General features: G+C 45.5%; 1 pseudogene; it reads right to left on the bottom strand.

Annotated features, from left to right (window-relative positions):
* Nucleotides 1-11,114: 11,114 nt before the first annotated feature.
* Nucleotides 11,115-18,020, bottom strand: LOC101177990 (annotated as a pseudogene).
* Nucleotides 18,021-22,241: the final 4,221 nt, after the last annotated feature.

The raw sequence follows: 22,241 nt of genomic DNA, 5'->3' as shown, positions 1-22,241 counted from the left end.
TGCATAAGATATGCCTGTGTATGTAAACATTCCACAAGTATATACAGATCAATTATTATTATTATTATTATTTGTGATGGAGCCTTGCTCTGTCACCCATGCTGGAATGCAATGGTGTGATCTTGGTTCACTGCAACCTTCACCTCCCGGGTTCAAGCGATTCTCCCACCTCAGCCTCCCGAGTAGCTGAGATTACAGGCACCTGCCATCATGCCTGGCTAATTTTTGTATTTTTGTAGAGACATGGTTTCACCATGTTGAGGAGGCTGGTCTCAAACTCGCGACCTCAGGTGATCTGCCCGCCTTGGCCTCCCAAAGTGCTGGGATTATAGTTGTGAGCCACTGTGCCCGGCCGGGTTTAGACTTTCTGGTCCAGTGCTGGCTCATGAGTAAGGCTTATGTAGTTTGGGCCTGTTATGATTAGGGACTACCCTTTGCTAAAGAGTTATATGGATATACACCTTAATCTAGACAGAAGAAGCATCCAGTAAGATTTGGGCTTACTTTAGTCCTGGGTTGAGAGAAACTGTTTCATGGTTTTTGTTGTTGTTGTTGGTGGTGGTGGTGGTGGTTGAGACAGCATCTCGCTCTGTCACCCAGGCTGGAGTGTAGTGGTGCGATCTCGGCTCATTGCAACCTCTGTCTCCCAGATTCAAGCAATTCTCCTGCCTCAGCCTCCCGAGTAGCTAGGATTATAGGCGCGGGCCACCACAATTAGCTAATTTATGTATTTTTAGTAGAGACAGGGTTTCACCATGTCGGCCAGGCCGGTCTCAAATGCCTGACCTCAAGTGATCCTCCTACCTCAGCCTCCCAAAGTGCTGGGATTACGGGCGTGAGCCACCATGCCCGGCCTGTTTCATGTTATGTGACCCTTTGTCTAATCAAAGTTTGCTAAATGGCTCTGATGAGCAGAGCCTCTCTGCTGAAATGCATTGGATATGTAACAAGAACAAAAAATAAACCTTTGTAGTTTTAAGCCATTAAGATTTTCCTTTTTTTTTTTTTTTTTTTTGAGACACAGTCTTGCTCTGTAACCCAGGCTGTGGTTCAGTGGCATGATCTTGGCTCACTGCAGCATTGACCTCCCACCTCAGCCTCCCAAGTAGCTGGAACTACAGGTGTGCACCGACACGCCCAGTTAGTTTTTATATTTTTTGTAGAGACAGGGTTTTGCCATGTTGCCCAGGCTGGTCTCGAACTCCTGGGTTCAATCGATCCTCTGGCCTCAACCTCCCAAAGTGCTGGGATTACAGTGAGCCACCATGCCTGGCCACCACTAAGATTTTTCAACCTTGGTATAATCTAGCCTAACCTGACTGATACATCAACTCTCACCATACAAGACATTCTACGTTCAAAACTAATCCCATAGGCGATGCCCCCATTCTTCCATTGCTATAAAAATACTAGACACAGGGTAATTTTTTTTTTTTTTTTTGAGACGGAGTCTCGCTCTGTCATCCAGGCTGGAGTGCAGTGGCACAATCTCAGCTCACTGCAAGCTCCGCCTCCCGAGTTCACACCATTCTCCTGCCTCAGCCTCCGGAGTAGCTGGGACTACAGGCACCCACCACCACGCCCAGCCTACACAGGGTAATTTATACAGAAACGAAGTTGAATTGGTTCATGGTTCTGCAGGCTGTATAGGAAGCACAGCAGCTTCGGCCTCTCTAGAGGCCTCAGGAAACTTACAATCATGTTGGATGGCAAAGCAGGAGCAGGCACGTCTTACATGGCTGGAGCAGGAGGAAGAAAGAGATGGGGCAGTAGCTACACGCTTTTAAACAACCAGATCTCGAGAGAACTCTGTCATGAGAACAGCTAAAGGGGGATGGTGCTAAACCATTAGAAACTGTCCCCATGATCAAATCACCTCCCACCAGACCCCACCTCCAGCACTGGGGATTACTTTTCAACATGAGATTTGGGTGGGGACACAGATCCGAACTATATCACCTACCTAAAGATAAGTTTATGGATTCAGACTACAGCCCATTCTCATACCAACACTCAGCTTAGTGTGAAACAGCTATCAATATAACCAGTTCCTGTATCCATGCCATAGTTTAGAAAATCATGGCAAGATATAATTCTAGGTTTGTATATAATGAACTGTGAAGGGTCTATCTCAACACTCTAAAAATGATCTGTCTAGTCAGACTGTATCATGTGTAGTGAAAGGGTAGGATGAATATAGGTTTTTGGTTTTTAAGTATTATCTTCTGATTTGCCAAATAGTGACATGTTTATGTATCATGGTCTATGAAGATCCTGTTTCAAAGCCTATTGAGTAATGAATTGGGGATATCTATATAACCACTATTTGTGGGGATGCTGCCTTCATTTTGACTGAACATAGATAGAGGATTAGACCTATATCTGGATAGGGAGCTGCATGGCCATATTCTTGGAGGGGACTGTCTGGTTGTTGCTGAGCAGCAGGATTACTAGCTCAGATGCCAGCAGGTAAATGAACAATTACTGTAGGCTGAGTATCTACCCATTTAATTGCAGAGGAGTATTAATTACTTTCACAAATAAATTAGCACTCCCCCATTTTTCCTGAAACACTCACCCCTCATGGAAACGGGTTCGGAAAACAACCTGTAATATCAGAGAAAAATAAACAGTATATGCTGGATGTGGTGGCTCACGCCTATAATCCCAGCACTTTGGGAGGCCGAGGCGGGTGGGTCACCTGAGGTTGGTGGTTCAAGACAAGCCTGACCAACATGGAGAAACCCTTCTCTACTAAAAATACAAAATTAGCTGGGCGTGGTGGTGCATGCCTGTAATCCTAGCTACTCAGGAGGCTGAGGCAGGAGAATCGCTTGAACCCAGGAAGCGGAGGTTGCAGTGAGTTGAGATTGCACCACTGCACTCCAGCCTGGACAACAGAGCAAGACTCCGTCTCACAAAAAACAAAAAACAAAGTATATATTATTATTATTAATACTATATTTAGTATATATGATAGAGATGGGGTTTCACCATGTTGGCCAGGCTGGCCTTGAACTCCTGACTTCAAGTGATCTGCCCACCTCAGCCTCCCAGAGTGCTGGGATTACAGGCATAAGCCACCACACCCGGCCTCTTTTTTTTTTTTTTTTTTAAGACAAGGTGTCACTCTGTCTCCTAGGCAGGAGTGCAGTGGTGTGATCACAGCCCACTGCAGCCTCTGATTCCTGGGCTCAAGTGATCTTCCCATCTCAGCCTCTCTAGTAGCTGGGACTACAGGTGCACACCACCACACCTAATTAATGTTTAAATTTTTTGTAGAAACGCGGTCTCGCTATATTTCCCAGGCTGGCCTTGAACCCTTGGGCTCAAGCAAACCTCCCACTTCTGCCTCCCAAAGCACTGGTGACATGGGCCACTGTGCCCTGCCATAAATATTCTGATTTCTAAGTCTTGGTTCAATTCAAAAAGGGACTGTGTGTGGTGGCCTACTCCAGTAATCCCAGCACTTTGGGAGGTTGAGGCAGAAGGATCACTTGAGCCTGGGAGTTCAAGACCAGCGTGGGCAACATAGCGAGACCCCGTCTCTACAAAAAAAATTATTAAGAAAAAAGAAGCATTGTGTATGGAGAAAAGTGTGCAATGTGGATCAAGAATCCACTCAAGGCTGGGCGCGGTGGCTCACGCCTGTAATCCCAGCACTTTGGGAGGCCAAGGCGGGCGGATCACGAGGTCAGGAGAACGAGACCATCCTGGCTAACACGGTGAAACCTGTCTCTACTAAAAATACAAAAAATTAGCCGGGCGTGTTGGCAGGCGCCTGTAGTCCCAGCTACTCGGGAGGCTGAGGCAGGAGAATGGCGTGAACCTGGAGGCAGAGCTTTCAGTGAGCCGAGATCATGCCACTGCACTCCAGCCTGGGCGACAGAGAGAGACTCTGTCTCAAAAAAAAAGAATCCACTCAAGGATACCACTTTGCAATTCCTGGTATAGCTGCTGAGTGGGGTCCATCTCCTATTGAACTGTGTTAGGGGTCTGGACCTTGGTTGATTTGCTAGTGTCTGCTCAGAGGATTGTCTGCTTAGTAATTTGGGGAGCATATGTCTGTATGAGGATCCTTAACTAGACAGAGGATCATTTCCCACCTTGCTGGCTCCTATTGTTAAGGACTATGAACTGTATGAGGGCTCCTTTGTGTTGGGCCAAGACATGGTATGTGAAGGAATCCTGAACTGAGCAGGGACCATGCATGGGATGATGGGCTGCGCTATGTCTCTGGGCTCTGTATCCTGATAGTGATGGTTTGGAAGGAAAAAAATCAGTCAAGAAAATGGGGTTGCTCAAAATAAGTTTGATGAAATAACTCAAAAATATTGCTGCAAAATGCCAGGCGTGGTGGCTCATGCCTGTAATCCCAGCACTTTGGGAGGCTGAGGTGGGCGGATCACCTGAGGTCAGGAGTTTGAGACCAGGCTGACCAACATGGTGAAACCCTGTCTCTACTAAAAATGCAAAAATTAGCTGATGTAGTAGCGGACACCTGTAATCCTAGCTACTTGGGAGGCTGAGCCACGAGAGTCGCTTTAACTCAGAAGGCAGAGGTTGCAGTGAGCTGAGATTGCACCACCACACTCCAGCCTGGGCAACAGAGTGAGACTCCGTCTCAGAAAACATATATATATCTATATAGATATATATCTGCAAAAACCCGATATGATATTTAACAACAACAACAACAACAAAAGTTATACATTAACCATGGCCAAGTGGAATTCATTCCAGAAATGTAAGAGATGGTTCAGTATAATGGCCTATATTAATTGTATAGCATTTATTATATTAATAGATGAAAGGTAGAAAACCACATGATCCTCTTGATATATGCCAAAAAGGGCATCTGATAAGTTCAATGTTTATTTATGATAATAGTTTTTAAAAACCTCAGTAAAATAGGCTCAGATGGATATTGTGTTAACATGATAAAAAAAAAAGACTTTAAACAAAAAGCCAACGTCATCCTTTAGTATAAATTTTTTTCTGAACAGCGTCCTGCCTGCTCTTCCATGGCTTGAGTAGCAAAAAGCAACTGAGTAAGCCCTAAAGCAAACGGTTACTATTTAGAATTTAAACAAAAATCTTGGCCTGGTGCGGTGGCTCACACCTGTAATCCCAGCACTTTGGGATGCCCACGCAGGCAGATCACCTGAGATCAGGAGTTGCAGACCAGCCTGGCCAACGTGGTGAAACCCAGTCTCTATTAAAAATGCAAAGTTTAGCCGGACGTGGGGGTGGGAAAAAAAAACAGCCAGGTAGCAGGGTGTGGTGGCACACAGCTACTCAGTAGGCTGAGGCAGGAGAATGGCTTGAACCCGGGAGGTAGAGGTTGCAGTGAGCCGAGATCGCATCACTGCACTCCAGCCTGGATGACAGAATGAGACTCCAGCTCAAAAAAAAAAGGGAAACCACAAGGGTCAGAGCATGAACAGGCTTACATGATGCCATCACTAGGGTAGATGACGTGGTCGATACTAGCATAGCTAAGGGTCTCAGCTCTCAGCCCTCATTTTTCTTCTTTCTCTCTTCCTTCCTTCCTTCCTTCCTTCCTTCCTTCCTTCCTTCCTTCCTTCCTTCCCTTTCTCTCTCTCTCTTTCTTTCTTTCTTTCTTCTTTCTTTCTTTCTTTCTTTCTTTCTTTCTTTCTTTCATCTTTCTTTCTTTCTTTTCTTTCTTTCTTTCTCTTTCTTTTTTCTTTCTTTCTTTCTCTTTCTTTTTTCTTTCTTTCTTTCTTCACAGAGTTTCACTCTTGTTGCCCAGGCTGGAGTGCAATGGCTCGATCTCAACTCACTGCAACCTCCGCCTCCAGGGTTCAAGCCATTCTCCTGCTTCAGCCTCCTGAGTAGCTGGGATTACAGGCACCTGCCACCATGCCTGGCTAATTTTTTTGTATTTTTAGTAGAGATAGGGTTTCATCATGTTGGCCAGGCTGGTCTCGAACTCCTGACCGCAGGTGATCCGCCCGCCTCAGCCTCCCAAAGTGCTGGGATTACAGGCGTGAGCCACTGTGCCCAGCCAGCCCTCATTTTTCTTACCTAGGTTATTACTATTAGGTTTCCTAGCTTATTTATTTTTTATTTTTTATTTTAAGAGATGGAGGTCTTGCTACGTTGCCCAGGCTGGTCTTGAACACCTGGATTCAGGCTTAAGTGATCCTCTGGCCTCGGATTCCCAAAGTGCTGGAATTACAGGCGTGATCTGCTGTGCCAGGCTGGTTTGCTTGTTTAAACGACATGCTTTAACTTTCACCTTTTGGCCGGGCGCGGTGGCTCACGCTTGTAATCCCAGCACTTTGGGAGGCCGAGGCAGGCGGATCACGAGGTCAGGAGATCGACACCACGGTGAAACCCCGTCTCTACTAAAAATACAAAAAAATTAGCCGAGCGTGGTGGCGGGCGCCTGTAGTCCCAGCTACTCGGAGAGGCTGAGGCAGGAGAATGGCGTGAACCTGGGAGGCGGAGCTTGCAGTGAGCCGAGATCGCGCCACTGCACTCCAGCCTGGGCGACAGAGCAAGACTCCGTCTCAAAAAAAAAACAACAACAACAACAAAAAAACTTTCACCTTTTACCTGTGCTTAATCATTGAGCTTATTCTTCTACATTTCTTCTTTGCTTCCATTTTTAATTGTATTTCTACTTTGCCAGAGAACATTTGTCAGCACTTATTCTTACATTTGTTTTAGTCTTTGATTTATATAATTGAATATGTTCAATTCTTAAGATCTGTTTTTTTGGCTAAAATTTTTCAATCATCTTTTAGTTGTATGAAACTTGACCCCTAGTAGAATCCTCAGAAAGAGTCCTTGAATACAAAATTACTTGAGTTCTTGAAAGTTTAAAGATGGAGGCCAGGCGCGGTGGCTCACGCTTGTAATCCCAGCACTTTGGGAGGCCGAGGCGGGCGGATCACGAGGTCAGGAGATCGAGACCACGGTGAAACCCCGTCTCTACTAAAAATACAAAAAAAAAATTAGCCGGGTGTGGTGGCGGGCGCCTGTAGTCCCAGCTACTCGGAGAGGCTGAGGCAAGAGAATGGCGTGAACCCGGGAGGCGGAGCTTGCAGTGAGCCGAGATTACGCCACTGCACTCCAGCCTGGGCGACAGAGCGAGACTCCGTCTCAAAAAAAAAAAAAAAAAGACAGTTTAAAGATGGAATCTTTGGCTCACACTTTTTTTCTTTTTTTCTCTGATATGTTTGAGTCTTCTGAAACTCAGACTTTTTAAAAGCTTGAGTTTCTTCAAGAGGTTTATTCACTGTTATCTTACTTTCTGTAATTCCATCAAGTAGTTTGATGCCAACTGATTTTCTTTTCCTGTAGGTCACTTGAGTGTTTTATTTGTTTATTTTGCCTATGGAGTCAAAGGATTTTTTTTCTTTTTCTTTTTTTTTTTTTTGAGATGGAGTCTCACTCTGTCGCCCAGGCTGGAGTGCAGTGGCGCGATCTCGGCTCACTGCAAGCTCCGCCTCCCGGGTTCACGCCATTCTCCTGCCTCAGCCTCTACGAGTAGCTGGGACTACAGGCGCCCGCCACCACGCTCGGCTAATTTTTTTGTATTTTTAGTAGAGACGGGGTTTCACCGTGGTCTCGATCTCCTGACCTCATGATCCGCCTGCCTCGGCCTCCCAAAGTGCTGGGATTACAAGCGTGACCCACCGCGCCTGGCCAGGATTTTTTTTCTAATCACTACTGTCTGTTTTACTGAGCTATGTCTCAGAGTTGATTGTCAGTATCCTCAAATACACAGAGGGATCTTTAAATATGTAGGAGGGGATGTCGCTTTATTTCTAGAAAGTTTTGTTTAAGTTATAATTTTAAATATTATAACAGTTCTATTCCATTGTTTGTTTTGTTTTTGTTTTTGTTTTGAGACAGTCTCACTCTATTGCCCAGGCCAGAGTGCAGTGGCACGATCTCAGCTCACTGAAACCTCCATCCGCTGGGTTCAAGCAATTCTCCTGCTTCAGCCTCCCAGGTAGCTGGGATTACAGGTATGCGCCACCATGCCCAGCTAATTTTGTATTTTTTTTTTTTTTTAGTAGAGATGGGGTTTCTCCTTGTTGGTCAGGCTGGTCTTGAACTCTTGACCTCAGGTGATCTGCCCACCTTGGCCTCCCAAAATGCTGGGATTACAGGCGTGAGCCACCATGCCCGGCTGTTTTTTGTTTTGTTTTGTTTTCTTAAGAGCTTTCAGGCCGGGCTCGGTGACTCACGCCTGTAATCCCAACTCTATTAAAAACACAAAAATTGGGTGGGCGTGGTGGCGCACACCTGTAATCCTAGCTTCTCGGGCGGCTGAGGCAGGATAATTGCTTGAACCTGGGAGGTGGAGGTATCAGTGAGCTGAGATCACGCCACTGCACTCTGGCCTGGCGATTGAACGAGACTGTCAGTTTGCTCTTTGCCCCTTTAATTTGTTTTGGTTGTCTTGGTTCTTTTTTATTCACATTCTTTCTTTTCTTTTACGGCATTTTTCAATGATACCAATTTTTCCTTGGGCACCTTGTAATTTAGTTTTCTCTTCTGAGACGATTTTGTCTTTTTCTGCAATTTCTTTCCCGAGTTGAGTCAGCACGCCACATGTTCCTGTTGTTTGTTTCTATTGTGTGTGTGTGTGTGTGTGTGTGTGTGTGTGTGTGTTTTTGAGACAGAGTCTGGCTCTCTTGCCCAGGCTGGAGTGCAGTGGCACAATCTTGGCTCACTGCAAGCCTCCACTTCCCAGGCTCAAGCAATTCTCCTGCCTCAGTCTCCCGAGTAGCTGGGATTACAGGTGCACGCCACCATACCCGGCTAATTTTTGTATTTTTAGTAGAAATGGGGTTTTACCATGTTGGCCGGGCTGGTCTAGAACTCCTGGGCTTAAACGATCCACCCGCCTCAGCATCCCAAAGTGCTAGGATTATAGGTGTGAGCCACTGTGCCCAGCCTTAAATTTTTGATTCGCAGTAGTCTTTCATATCTGCAATTGCTTGTTTAATTATATTTATGTTTTTCTCTGCTTTACTATTCTTGTCTTTTTTTTTTTTGGAGGATATTTATTTTCATCAGCTGAAAACTTTTGGTTCTTGCTTTTTTACCCCCTTATAGTAACTCTGTGAAGATAATCATTTTCTGATTATTGTAAAGTATCCTGGATTTTCCTGATTCGGTGATAACGTTTTGATTGATTTTATATGAAGAAAAGGATTCAGATACCTTATTTGGTTTATTGGCTCAAGAGCACCCTCTTCTGTTGATACAATAAAGTATAGTGTCTTTAATAAATTATACTTTTGGAGGGAAGGATCATTTGATCTTCTGAATGCTATTCCTCCAGTGGCTACTTCTTCATGTCTTGCCTTCAGAAGACTACTGTCTCTTGTACTGTGCAATTTTTAGGCTCCTTCCTTTTTTTTTTTTAATGCATCTTTCTTTCTTTTTGCGATGGAGTCTTGCTCTGTTGCCCAGGCTGGAGTGCAGTGGCACGATTATGGCTCACTGCAACCTCTGCCTCCCAGGTTCAAGTGATTCTCCTGCCTCAGCCTCCCGAGCAGCTGGGACTACAGGCGTGCACCACCAGGCTCAGTTAATTTTTATATTTTTAGTAGAGACAGGATTTCACCATGTTGTCCAGGCAGGTCTTGAACTCTTGACCTCAGGTGATCCACCTGCCTCAGCCTCACAAAGTGCTGGGATTTCAGGCATGAGCCACTACACCCAGCCAACACATCTTTCAAATAACACCTTTCCGGCCGGGTGCAGTGGATCACGCCTGTCATCCCAACACTTTAGGAGGCCAAGGTGGGAGGATCTTCTGAGGTCAGGAGCTCAAGACCAGCCTGGCCAACATAGTGAAACCTGGTCCCTAATAAAAATACAAAATTAGCTGGGCATGGTGGCGCATGCCTGTAATCCCAGCTACTCGGGAGGCTGAGACGGGAGAATGGCTTGAACCCAGGAAGCAGAGGTTGCAGTGAGTTGAGATGGAGCCATTGCACTCCAGCCTGGGCAATAAGAGTGAAACTCCGTCTCAAAAAAAACAAAAAACCAAAACAAAAAACAAATAACATCCTTCCTTTTGATTCTTAGTGCTCTGATCCATCAGGTCTCAAACTCGTTCTCAGTTTTAATTAGGGTGGGACTTTCTTCAGAGTGTGAACCCTATGTGGTATTATCATGAGAGAAGAGAAGTTTCTTCTCTCCTCACAATTTCTGCCTCACATTTCAAATAAATGGAACTATATAATATGTGGTCTTTTGTGACTGATTCTTTCACTTAGCATAATTTCTTTGAGATTCACCCATGTTTTAGCATGTATCAGTACTTCATTTTTTTTATGGCCAAATAATATTCCATTTAATGGAATAAGTGGAATATTTGGTATAACTATATCACATTTTGTTTATTCATTCATTAGTTGATGGACATGTAGATTGTTTCCATTTTTTCCAAAGTAGCTGGATTATTTCACATTCTCATCAACAATATATAAGGTTTCCCATTTCTCCACATTCTCAGCAACACTTGTTATTGTCTTTTTTGGGCGAAGAAAATCACTTTATTCTAATTAACTCACAAACAAAACAAAACAAAAAAATCACAACAGCTGGTTTAAGGAGGCCACACAAACATTTGACATGCCCCAAATTCTATACTATCTTAATGAAATTCTACCAAATAAGAACACCCTCTTCTATTGCAGTTCTGAAGCAAGAAAGTAATGAATGACAGGATTGGTTTAACTGACGGTTTTACACTTTATACCTTCACTATTAAATATATATATATATATTTTTTTTTTTTTGAGACAGATTTTGCTCTTGTTGCCCAGACTGGAGTGCAATGGCGTGATCTCGGTTCACCACAACCTGCGGCTCCTGGGTTCAAGTGATTCTCTTACCTCAGCCTCCCGAGTAGCTGGGATTACAGGCATGTGCCAGCATGCCCGGCTAATTTTTTGAATTTTTTTTTTTTAGTAGACACAGAGTTTCTCCATGTTGGTTAGACTGGTCTCGCACTCCCGACCTCAGGTGATCCGCCCACCTCGGCCTCCCAAAGTGCTGGGATTACAGGCGTGAGCCACCACGCCCGGCTATCAATTATATTTTTATGCTAAATTAACTTAGTTATGAGAGCTGATTTTCCATGTCTTCAATTTGAACTTCTTGATTAGATAAATCCATTTGCAAGTCTGCACTGTTTCACCACCTCATGGAAACCCTCACAGAACTTTATGTCTCCCTGATTCTGGGCACATTCCAAAAACCATTTTATCTCATACAAGAAAGGCTACTGCTGCTGTGCTGGCTGGGTTCCCTGAGGCTCCTGGTAAGTGATGTCACCACTTGTGGGCTCAGCATTATTTACTCCACTGAAGCTCCCATTGATGGCATGACCCAGTATGTGCCCCACAGCAAAGTCCACAGCCATGCCAGCTGCAGTGATTGCCACCCAGGCCATCAGACCTGGCTGCTGGGGAGTGCAGCAGCAGGACAGCCAGCTGCAGAGGGTGGGGCTGCTGCTGGTGGCTGAGCTGCTGGTGCTGGCCTGGGTGTAGTTCTTCTCTGAGGTGCTCAGCTGGCCAGAGGGGCCACGTGGGAGGTGCAGCTTCAGCTTCCACGTGACGTTGCAAATGTGCTGTGGCTCAGCGTCTAGACTTGTGAAACTCTATCTTTCTAAAATTATAGCCATTCTTCTGCATGTAAAATGGTATCTCATGGTTTTGGTTTGCATTTCCTTAGTGATTAGTGATGTTGAACATCTTTATTTTATTTAGTTATTTATTTTTGAGATGGAGTTTTGCTGTCACCCAGGCTAGAGTGCAATGGCTTGATCTCGGCTCACTGCAACCTCGGCCTCCCAAGTTCAAGCAATTTTCCTGTCTCAGCCTCCCAAGTAGCTGGGATTACAGGCGCCCACCACCATGCCAGGCTAATTTTTGTAGTTTTTAGTACAGACAGGGTTTTGCCATGTTGGCCAGGCTGGTCTCAAACTCCTGACCTCAGGTGATCTGCCTGCCTCGGCCTCCCAAAGTGCTGGGATTACAGGTGTGAGCAACTGTGCCCAGCCTTATTTTTTGTTTTTATGTAGAGATAGTCTCACTATGTTGCCCAGGCTGGTCGTGAACTCCTGGACTCAAGATATCCTCCCACATTGGCAGCCCAAAGTGCTGGGATTATAGGTGTGAGCCACCACGTCTGGCCCTGAACATCTTTAAATGTCTTTATCAGCCATTTGTATATCTTCTCTGAAGAAATGTCTACTTAAGCCCTTTGCTGCTCCCACACCCACCAACTTTTTTTTTTTTTTTTAAGTAGGAGTCTCACTCTGTTGCCCAGGCTGGAGTGCAATGGGGCAATCCCAGCTTACTGCAGCCTCTGCCTCCTGGGTTCAAGCAATTCTCCTGCCTCAGCCTCCCGAGTAGCTGGGATTATGGGCACTGCCACCATGCCCGGCTAATTTTTGTATTTTTAGTAGAGACAGGGTTTCACCATGTTGGCCAGGCTGGTCCCTTTGGCCAGGCTGATCTCGAACTCCTGACCTCCTGATCCCCCCGCCTTGGCCTTCCAAAGTGCTGAGATTACAGGCCTGAGCCACCTCGCCCGGCCTCTTTGCCCCTTTTTAAAAATTGGACTTTTTTTTTTGGCTGGGCGTGGTGGCTCTCGCCTGTAATCCCAGCACTTTGGGAGGCCAAGGTGGGCGGATCAAGAGGTCAGGAGATCGAGACCATCCTGGCTAACACGGTGAAACCCCATCTCTACTAAAAATACAAAAAATTAGGCGGGCGTGGTGGCGGGCGCCCATAGTCCCAGCTACTCGGGAGGCTGAGGCAGGAGAATGGCGTGAACCTGGGAGGCAGAGCTTGCAGTGAGCCGAGATCGCACCACTACACTCCAGCCTGGGTGACAGAGCCAGCCTCCGTCTCAAAAAAAAAAAAAAAAATTGGGCTTTTTTTTTTTTTAAAGATTATTGAATGTTAAGATTATACATCCTAGATAAAAGTCCCTTGTCAGATATATGGTTTGCAAATATTTTCTCCCATTCTGTAGGTTGTCTTTTTTTTTTTTTTTTTTTTTTGAGATGGAGTCTCGCTCTGTCACCTAGGCTGGAGTGCAGTGGAGCAATCTTGGCTCACTGCAAGCTCCGCCTCCCAGGTTCACGCCATTCTCCTGCCTCAGCCTCTCCGAGTAGCTGGGACTACAGGCGCCCGCCACCACGCCCGGCTAATTTTTTGTATTTTTAGTAGAGACGGGGTTTCACCGTGGTCTCGATCTCCTGACCTTGTGATCCTCCCGCCTCGGCCTCCTAAAGTGCTGGGATTACAAGCGTGAGCCACCGCGCCCAGCCCTGTAGGTTGTCTTTTTACTTTCTTGATGGTGACTTACGGTGTACAAAAATTTAAAATTTTGATGAAGCCCAGTGTATTTTTTTCTTTTGTCATTTGTGTTTTTGATGCTGTATCTAAGAAACTATTGCCTATCCCAGGATCACAAATATTTACTTCTATAATACTTCTATAATTTGTTTTTGAATGCTAATTTTGTATCCAGCAATTTGCTAAACTCTCTAATTATAATAATTTACTGTACTTTTCTTTTTTCTTTCTTTTTTTTTTTTTTTGAGATGAGGTTTTGCGCTTGTTGCCCAGGCTGTAGTACAATGGCACAATCTCAGCTTACTGCAACCTCTGCCTCCCAGGTTCAAGGGATTCTCCTGTTTTAGCCTCCCAAGTAGCTGGGATTACAGGCGCCCGCCATCATGCCCGGCTAATTTTTTGTATTTAGTAGAGGAATTTCGCCATGTTGGTCATGCTGGTTTCGAACTCCTGACCTCAAGGGATCCACCCGCCTCTGTCTCCCAAAGTGCTGGGATTACAGGCACGAGCCACCGCGCCCAGCCCTAATCTTTAATATTTTTACCTTTAATTTTTTTAATTTTTTATTGCTGTTTTGTGCCTAGTAAAATACTGAATAAAAATAGTGATAATGGATATCATTGTCTCATTCCTCATTAACAGGGGAAAGCTTTTAATATTTATTCTTTAAGTTTGATGCTTGCTTTAGGTTTCTTTTAAGATTAAGGAAATTCCATTTTGCTATTTTATAAGATTAAATAAATTCTACTTTATTACTACTGACAGTTTTTCTTTTTCTTTTTTGAGACAGGGTCTTGCCCTGTTGCCCAGGCTGGAGTGCAGTGGTACAAACATGGCTCATTGTAGCCTCAACCTCCTGGGCTCAACCTCCTGGGCTCAAGTGATCCTCCTTCCACCTCAACCTCCCAAGTAGGTGGGACCACAGGCATGTGCCACCATACCTGGCTAATTTTTGTATTTTTAGTAGAGATGGGGTTTCACCATGTTGGCCAGGCTGGTCTCGAACTCCTGACCTCAGGTGATCCACCTGCCGCCTCAGCCTCCCAAAGTGCTGGGATTACAGGCGTGAGCCAACACGCCCAGCCAGTTGGTTTGTTTGTTTTCAAATCTGTAGTATCACCTTATAGTTTCCAGTTCCTTAAGAAGTATTTAAATAGCGGTTTTAACAGTATCTGGAGTCATAGTGGATGGCGGATGTATTTGTATTGTCTGTTGTTTCTGATGCTTCTTGCTCATTCTTTGTTGTCTCTCACTGTGTGTCTGGTTATCTTTTTTTTTTTCTTTTGAGACAGAGTCTCACTCTGTTGCCCACGCTGGAGCGCAGTGGCTCAATCTCGGCTCACTGCAACCTCTGCTTCCTAGGCTCAAGCAATTTTCATGCCTCAGCCTCCTGAGTAGCTGGGACTGCAGGTGTGCTGGTCTTGAACTCCTGACCTCTAGTAAGCCACCTCCTCGACCTCCCAAAAGTGCTGGGATTACAGGCACGAGCCACTGTGCCAGGCTCTGGTTATTTATTTATTTATTTATTTATTTTTGAGACCGAGTCTTGTCCTGTTGCCCAGGCTGGAGTGCAATGGCACGACCTCAGCTTACTGCAACCTCCGCCTCCCGGGTTCAAATGATTCTCCTGCCTCAGCCTCTCAAGTAGCTGGGATTACTGGTACCCGCCACCACGCCCAGCTAAGTTTTGTATTTTTAGTAGAGACGGGGTTTCACCATGATGGCCAGGCTGGTCTCGAACTCCTGACCTCGTGATCTGCCCACCTCAGCCTCCCAAAGTGTTGGGATTACAGGCGTGAGCCACTGCATCTGGCCCCTAGTTATCTTTAGTTATGTGTTGGATATCCTATTTGAAGAATTATTATTAATTATTATTGAGATGGAGTCTTGCTTTTGTAGCCCAGGCTGGAGTGCAGTGGCGCGACCTTGACTCACTGCAACTGCATCTCCTGGGTTCAAGCAATTCTCCTGCCTCAGCTTCCCGAATAGCTGGGATTACAGGTGCCTGCCAACATGCCCAGCTAATTTTTGTATTTTTAGTAGAGATGGGGTTTCACCATGTTGGCCCGGCTGGTCTCAAACTCCTTGCCTCCGGTGACCCACCCGCTTTGGCCTTCCAAAGTGCTGGGATTACAGGCATGAGCCGCTGCGCCCGGCCCTGAGGAATTATTTATAGAAATAATTTGAGACATGAAATAATATTATCTTTTCCCAGAAAGGATTTTTTTGTTTCTTACAAGTGCCTGGGGCACTAATAGTATGGGAAGAGTATGGGATTACCTTATTCCAAGTTTAAATCTTGATATTTTGTGGGCCATTCAAATGATAAATCTGATCTATAGAGGTCATGAAGGCTAATTTACTTCTAGTTCGTCCTTATTCCTAGGGTGTAGCTATCTAGTTTCCAAACCCAAAGCAGGGAACAGTACACCTTAGATTCCACCTTCTGTCCCCCAGCCCCATAAACCAACAAATGAGCAGCTCAGCTTCTCACATACCTCTTTGGAATGGTCAAACACCTTAAGGTTAAAAGCTATCCCTGCATGCTATGCTAACCTCTCTGGGTTTCTGGCTTCTCTCTAAGCTTGCCTTAGTCATGACTCACCTGAAAGCATTAGGGGTCTGGAAACAAAGCTTGAGGAATTTTTTGTTTCCATATTCCAGAGTGTAGTCCTTTGAGTTCTCTCTGCACAAGAGTGTAATTTGCACTAGGAGTCCCCTTTGGCTGGTGCACAGCTTCAGCTGCTTTCTTCAGTTCTCAGTGTCCACCCCAAAGCACTGCTTGCCTATCAGTTGTTTCCTGGGGTGGGCAAATGACCCCTGGGGCAAAGACTACAACAGAATCCTAGTTGAGTGTGTGTGTGTGTGTGTGTGAGAGAGAGAGAGAGAGAGAGACAGAGACAGAGAGAGAGAGAGAGACAGAGACAGAGAGAGAGAGAGAGAGCGAGACACACAGAGAGAGAGATATCCAGAGTCCAGGGTCTACTTTCCTGGTGGCCGCAGGTCACTAACTCATTGTCTCACGTGTCCCTCTCACTTAAGGAACACCTTTTGTTTGGTAAATGCCTCTGGAGGGAAGAGGCCCTGGCTCATTTCTTTCTGTTCTGAGCACAAATTACCCTCACCGCCACCCTGGCCCAAGCTACCATCATCTATCTCCTGGATTTAACTGAGTTCCCAGCTTCCACCTTTGCCATTCTATTCTCCTCATAAAAGTGACTGATCCTTTAAAAGAATAAATCAGACATGTCGCTTCTTAGTTTAAAACCTCCCAGTGCCTTTTAAACCCACTCAGAATAAAATCTAAAATCGTTCCCATGACCTACAGGGACTTACATAACCTGGTCCCTGGTTACCACTCAGATCTTATCACCTGTACTTCAGTCACACTAGCTTCCTGCTGTTCCTCAAACAAGCCAGTTATGCTTGAGCCTTAGGGCTTTGTACTTACTGCCTGCAATGCTCTTTACCTTGATATCCTCATGGCTGATTCATTCACCTCCTTTAAGTTTCTGCTAAAGTGTTACCTATCAGAAAGGCCTTCCCTGTTCAGCTTATGTAAAATAGCATTCCTTTACTTTTATTCTTTATGCTCTTACCCAGGTTTATTTTCCTTATAACACTTGTCACCAATTGCCATATTTTATTTTATTTTGTCTTGTTTTGAGACGGAGTCTCATTCTGTCGCCCAGGCTGGAGTGCAGTGGTGCGATCTTGGCTCATTGCAACCTCTGCCTCCTGGGTTCAAGCGATTCTCCCGCCTCAGCCTCCTGAGTAGCTGGGACTACAGGCATGCACCACCACGCCTGGCTAATTTTTGTATTTTTAGTAGAGAGGGGGTTTCACCGTGTTGGTCAGGCTGGTCTCAAACTCCTAGCCTCGTGATCCGTCTGCCTCAGCCTCCCAAAGTGCAAGGATTATAGGCGTGAGCCACCTCACCCGGCTATTTGTTTTTAAAAATGTTGTCTCCCTCCCCAGCTAGATTGTAAACTCCATGAAAACAGGGACATATTCTTGTATGTCCGGCATACAAGAATAAACAGTGCCTTGCACATTATAGGTGACTCATAAATACGATATTAATGAAGAAATTGTGTAACACCTATATAAAGGAGACTAGGCCGGGCGCGGTGGCTCTCACCTGTAATCCCAGCACTTTGGGAGGCCGAGGCGGGCGGATCATGAGGTCAGGAGATCGAGACCATCCTGGCTAACACGGTGAAACCCAGTCTGTACTAAAAAATACAAAAAAAAAAAAAAAGAAAAAAAAATTAGCCAGGCATGATGGCGGACGCCTGTAGTCCCAGCTACTCGGGAGGCTGAGGCAGGATGGCGTGAATCCAGGAGGCGGAGCTTGCAGTGAGCCGAGATCGCACCACTGCACTCCAACTCCAGCCTGGGCGACAGAGCGAGACTCCGTCTCAAAAAAAAAAAAAACAAACAAAAAAATTACACATAACATTAAAACCAAAGGGAAAAAAAACCCAAAAACCAGTTTGTTACCGCACATGGCATTGGGCAGCTGCTGCTAATTTAAGTTGAACGCTCTATAGCTAGCTAGCTACATGACTGATTCATCAGTTTGAGATTTGTTTTCCTGTCAAAAGTTTAAGTCTGATGGAAGGTTGGCCTCACATTCTGGTGTTTGGACATCCCTTAGCTAGCATATGTCTAGTCAAAAAGATCTTTGTGGGCCGGGCGCGGTGGCTTACGCCTGTAATCCCAGCACTTTGGGAGGCCGAGGTGGGCGGATCACGAGGTCAGGAGATCGAGACCATCCTGGCTAACACGGTGAAACCCCGTCTCTACTAAAAATACAAAAAAATTAGCCGGGCGTGGTGGCGGGCGCCTGTAGTCCCACCTACTCGGGAGGCTGAGGCAGCATAATGGCGGGAACCCGGGAGGCGGAGCTTGTAGTGAGCCGAGATCGCGCCACTGCACTCCAGCCTGGGCGACAGAGTGAGACTCCGTCTCAAAAAAAAAAAAAGATCTTTGTGGCAAGCCAGATATCCTGTCACCTCACCAAAGGGAAGGTAGCCTCTCTAAGCTCTGCCCTCTTGGTTTGGTTGGAGAGAGATACCAGGGGATCTTTCTTTTACCACCAAAGGCTCCCTCTAGTGGTACTGCTGCTGTTGCTCTCAGCAGGTGGTGACATTCGCTTAGGGCAGGAAACTGCAGAGAGGGAGCTGAGGAGCTTCCGGCCAGACACAGCCTAGTCGTCTGTGATCTTAGGACTCTGGGCTTGGGTGAAATATCACGTTATTGCTTTGTTTCAGGCTTGATACTACCAGGTGCCTACTCCTTGACCTCTGTTTAAATGAGGAACTTCAAGAATAGACAATTTCACGTGCGTCCGTGTGAAGAGACCACCAAACAGGCTTTGTGTGAGCGATAAAGCTTTTTAATCACCTGGGGGCAGGCGGGCTGAGTCCGAAAAGAGAGTCAGCGAAGGGAGATAGGAGTGGGGCTGTTTTATAGGATTTGGGTAGGTAGTGGAAAATTATAGTCAAAGGGGGTTGTTCTCTGGCTGGCAGGGGTGGGGGACACAAGGTGCTCAGTGGGGGAGCTTTTGAGCCAGGATGAGCCAGGAGAAGGAATTTCACAAGGTAAGGTCATCAGTTAAGGCAGGAACAGGCCATTTTCACTTCTTTTGTGATTCTTCAGTTGCTTCAGGCCATCTGGATATATACGTGCAGGTCACAGGGGATAAGCATTGATGGCTTAGCTTGGGCTCAGAGGCCTGATAGACAACGTGACTCTTTTCAGTTTATTGCATGAAGGAGTTACACTAGTCCAAATTAAAAGTAGATTACGGCCAGGCGTGGTGGCTCACGCCTGTAATCCTAGCACTTAGGGAGGCCGAGGAGGGTAGATCACCTGAGGTTAAGAGTTTGAGACCAGCTTGGCCAACATGGTGAAACCTCGTCTCTAATAAAAATACAAACATTTGCCAGGTGTGGTGGCAGGCGCCTGTAATCCCAGCTACTTGGGAGGCTGAGGCAGGAGAATCGCTTGAACCCAGGAGGCAGAGTTTTCAGTGAGCCGAGATCATGCCACTGCACTCCAGCCTGGGCAACAGAGCAAAAACTCCATCTCAAAAAAAAAAAAAAAATTAAAAAATTAAAAAATTAGGCAGCTATGGTGGTGCGTGCCTATAGTTGCAGCTACTCGGAAGGCTGAGGCAGGAGGATTGCTTGAGCCCAGGAGTTCCAGGCTACAGCAAGCTGTGATCACACCACCACACTCCAGCCTGGGCTACAGAGAGACTTTATCTCTTAACAGCAACAACAACAACAACAAGCAAAGAAAAAAGCAGGTGAGGGGTTTCTAAGCATGACACAAGCCAAGTTTTTTGTTTGTTTGTTTGTTTTTGAGACGGGGTCTTTCTCTGTCTCCAGGCTGGAGTGCGATGGTGCGATCATAGCTCACTGCAGCCTCGGCCTTTTGGGCTCAAGCTATCCACCCAACTCAGCCTCCTGAGTAGCTGCAACTACACTGCAGGTGGGCGCCACCATGCCCGGCTATTTTTTTTTTTAATTTTTAATTTTGTAGAGACAGGGTTTCCCTACTTTGCCCAGGCAGGTCTTGAACTCCAGGGCTCAAGCAATCTTCCTGCCTCAGCCTACCCAAGTGCTGGGATTTCAGGCATGAGCCACAATTCCCGGCCCCAAGAAGCTTTAAAGGAAAAAAAGATATAAATTCAACTACATTTAAAAAAATCTTGCACAGCATAAGGCAGCACAAATAAAGATTTTAAAAAACAAATTGTGAATAAATATTTGCACTACATATGAGAGAGAAAATCTTATTTACTTAATACAAAAAAAATTCTTACAAATCAATGACCAATGACACATTAGCAAAATAGACAAAGGTTATGAGAATATACAGATGACTAATGTATGAAAGACACTGAACCTCATTAATAACCAAACAAATGCTAATCAAAATATTTCATTTGATTTGTCAGATTAGTAAAGATTTGAAATATTGACAGTCCCCAGGGTTGGCTTGAATATTGATAAATAGCCATTCTTTTAACATTGTCTGTAGGATTATACATTGGGTTAATATTTTGATGCCATTTTATCAATATCTATAAACATTTTAAAGATATAGACCTTTCTTTTTCTTCTTTTTTTTTTTGAGATGGAGTCTCGCTCTGTCATCCAGGGTGGACTGCAGTGGGGCAATATCGGCTCACTACAACCTCCGCCTCCTGGTTTCAAGCAATTCTCCTGCCTCAGCCCCCCAAGTAGCTGGGACTACAGGCACGTGCCACCAGGCCCGGCTAATTTTTTGTATTTTCAGTAGAGATAGGGTTTCACCATGCTAGCCAGGCTAGTCTTGAACTCCTGACCTTGTGATCCGCCCTCCTCAGCCTCCCAAAGTGCTGAGATTACAGGCGTGAGCCACTATGCTGGGCTGGTATAGACCTTTTGATCTAGCAACTACACTTTGGTGAATATATCTTGTAGAAATACTTAAAGATGGATACATAGTAATGATCATTGCAGAATTATTTGTAACAATGAATACTTGAAGGAAGAAGCCCTAAATATAGGGCGTTGGTTAAATAATTGATAGTAATCCACGTAGTACAAATGACAAAACCATTAAAAGGATTAGATAAATTGCTACTTAAAGGTTTTTCAAACTTTTAAAAAATTAATAAACTATTTTTTTTGAACACTTCTAGGTCCTCAAGGAAAATCGAGTGGCCACAGCTTTCTCTTGGTATTGTGGGGATAAAAACCTTCTTCTGGCTGGGCGCGGTGGCTCACGCTTGTAATCCCAGCACTTTGGGAGGCCGAGGTGGGCGGATCACGAGGTCAGGAGATCGAGACCACGGTGAAACCCCTTCTCTACTAAAAATACAAAAAAAATTAGCCGGGCGTGGTGGCAGGCGCCTGTAGTCCCAGCTACTCGGAGAGGCTGAGGCAGGAGAATGGCGTGAACCCGGGAGGCGGAGCCTGTGTGAGAATGGCGTGAACCCGGGAGGCGGAGCTTGCAGTGAGCCGAGATTGCGCCACTGCACTCCAGCCTGGGTGACAGAGCGAGACTCCGTCTAAAAAAAAAAAAAAAAAAAAAAAAAAAAAACAAAAAACACCTTCTTCTTCGCTAATGCTTTCTCATGGAGGGCTAAATGTTGATATGAATATAGGTCATGGTTGTATCAGAGATTGGCTCCTAGTAAATTAAATGATGGTATGATGATGGCCTTGATTTAAAAAGGTGCTTTTGCTTGATGTGGTGAAAGTTGGTATGGGCTTTATTCTGGTGCTATGAGTAGGGATCTCAGTAGTACTACCTTACGGTTTTCTTGATTAATCAAAAGAGTGGTGATGTAATTCCTCATCTTTTTTTTCTTTTTCTTTTTCTTTTTGAGATGGAGTTTCGCTCTTGTTGCCCAGGATGGAGTACAATGGCATGATCTTGGCCCACCGCAACCTCCACCTCCCAGGTTCAAGTGATCCTCCTGCCTCAGCTTCCCAAGTAGCTGGGATTACAGGCACCCGCCACCACCCCCGGCTAATTTTTGTATTTTTAGTAGGATAAGGTTTCACCATGTTGGCCAGGCTAGTCTCGACCTCCTGACCTCAGGTGGTCTGCCTGCCTCGGCCTCCCAATGTGCTGGGATTACAGGCATGAGCCACCATGCCCAGCCGTAATTCCTCATCTTATCGCAGCCTTTTTACTGTATGGTGAGTGGTGGTATGGGTACAGGTTCAGCTTCTAATGTTGGTTGCATTGCATTGTGGTTAAGAATGTAGGCTCTGGGCCAGGCGCAGTGGCTCACGCCTGTACTCCCAGCACTTTGGGAGGCCGAGGTGGGTGGATCACTAGGTCAGAAGTTCGAGACCAGCCTGACCA

Source organism: Nomascus leucogenys, chromosome X (assembly GCF_006542625.1).
Source record: "Nomascus leucogenys isolate Asia chromosome X, Asia_NLE_v1, whole genome shotgun sequence".
NCBI classification, from domain to species: domain Eukaryota; kingdom Metazoa; phylum Chordata; class Mammalia; order Primates; family Hylobatidae; genus Nomascus; species Nomascus leucogenys.
The sequence above is the reverse complement of the archived record's forward strand: the minus strand, read 5'-3'. Positions and strand labels throughout refer to the sequence as shown.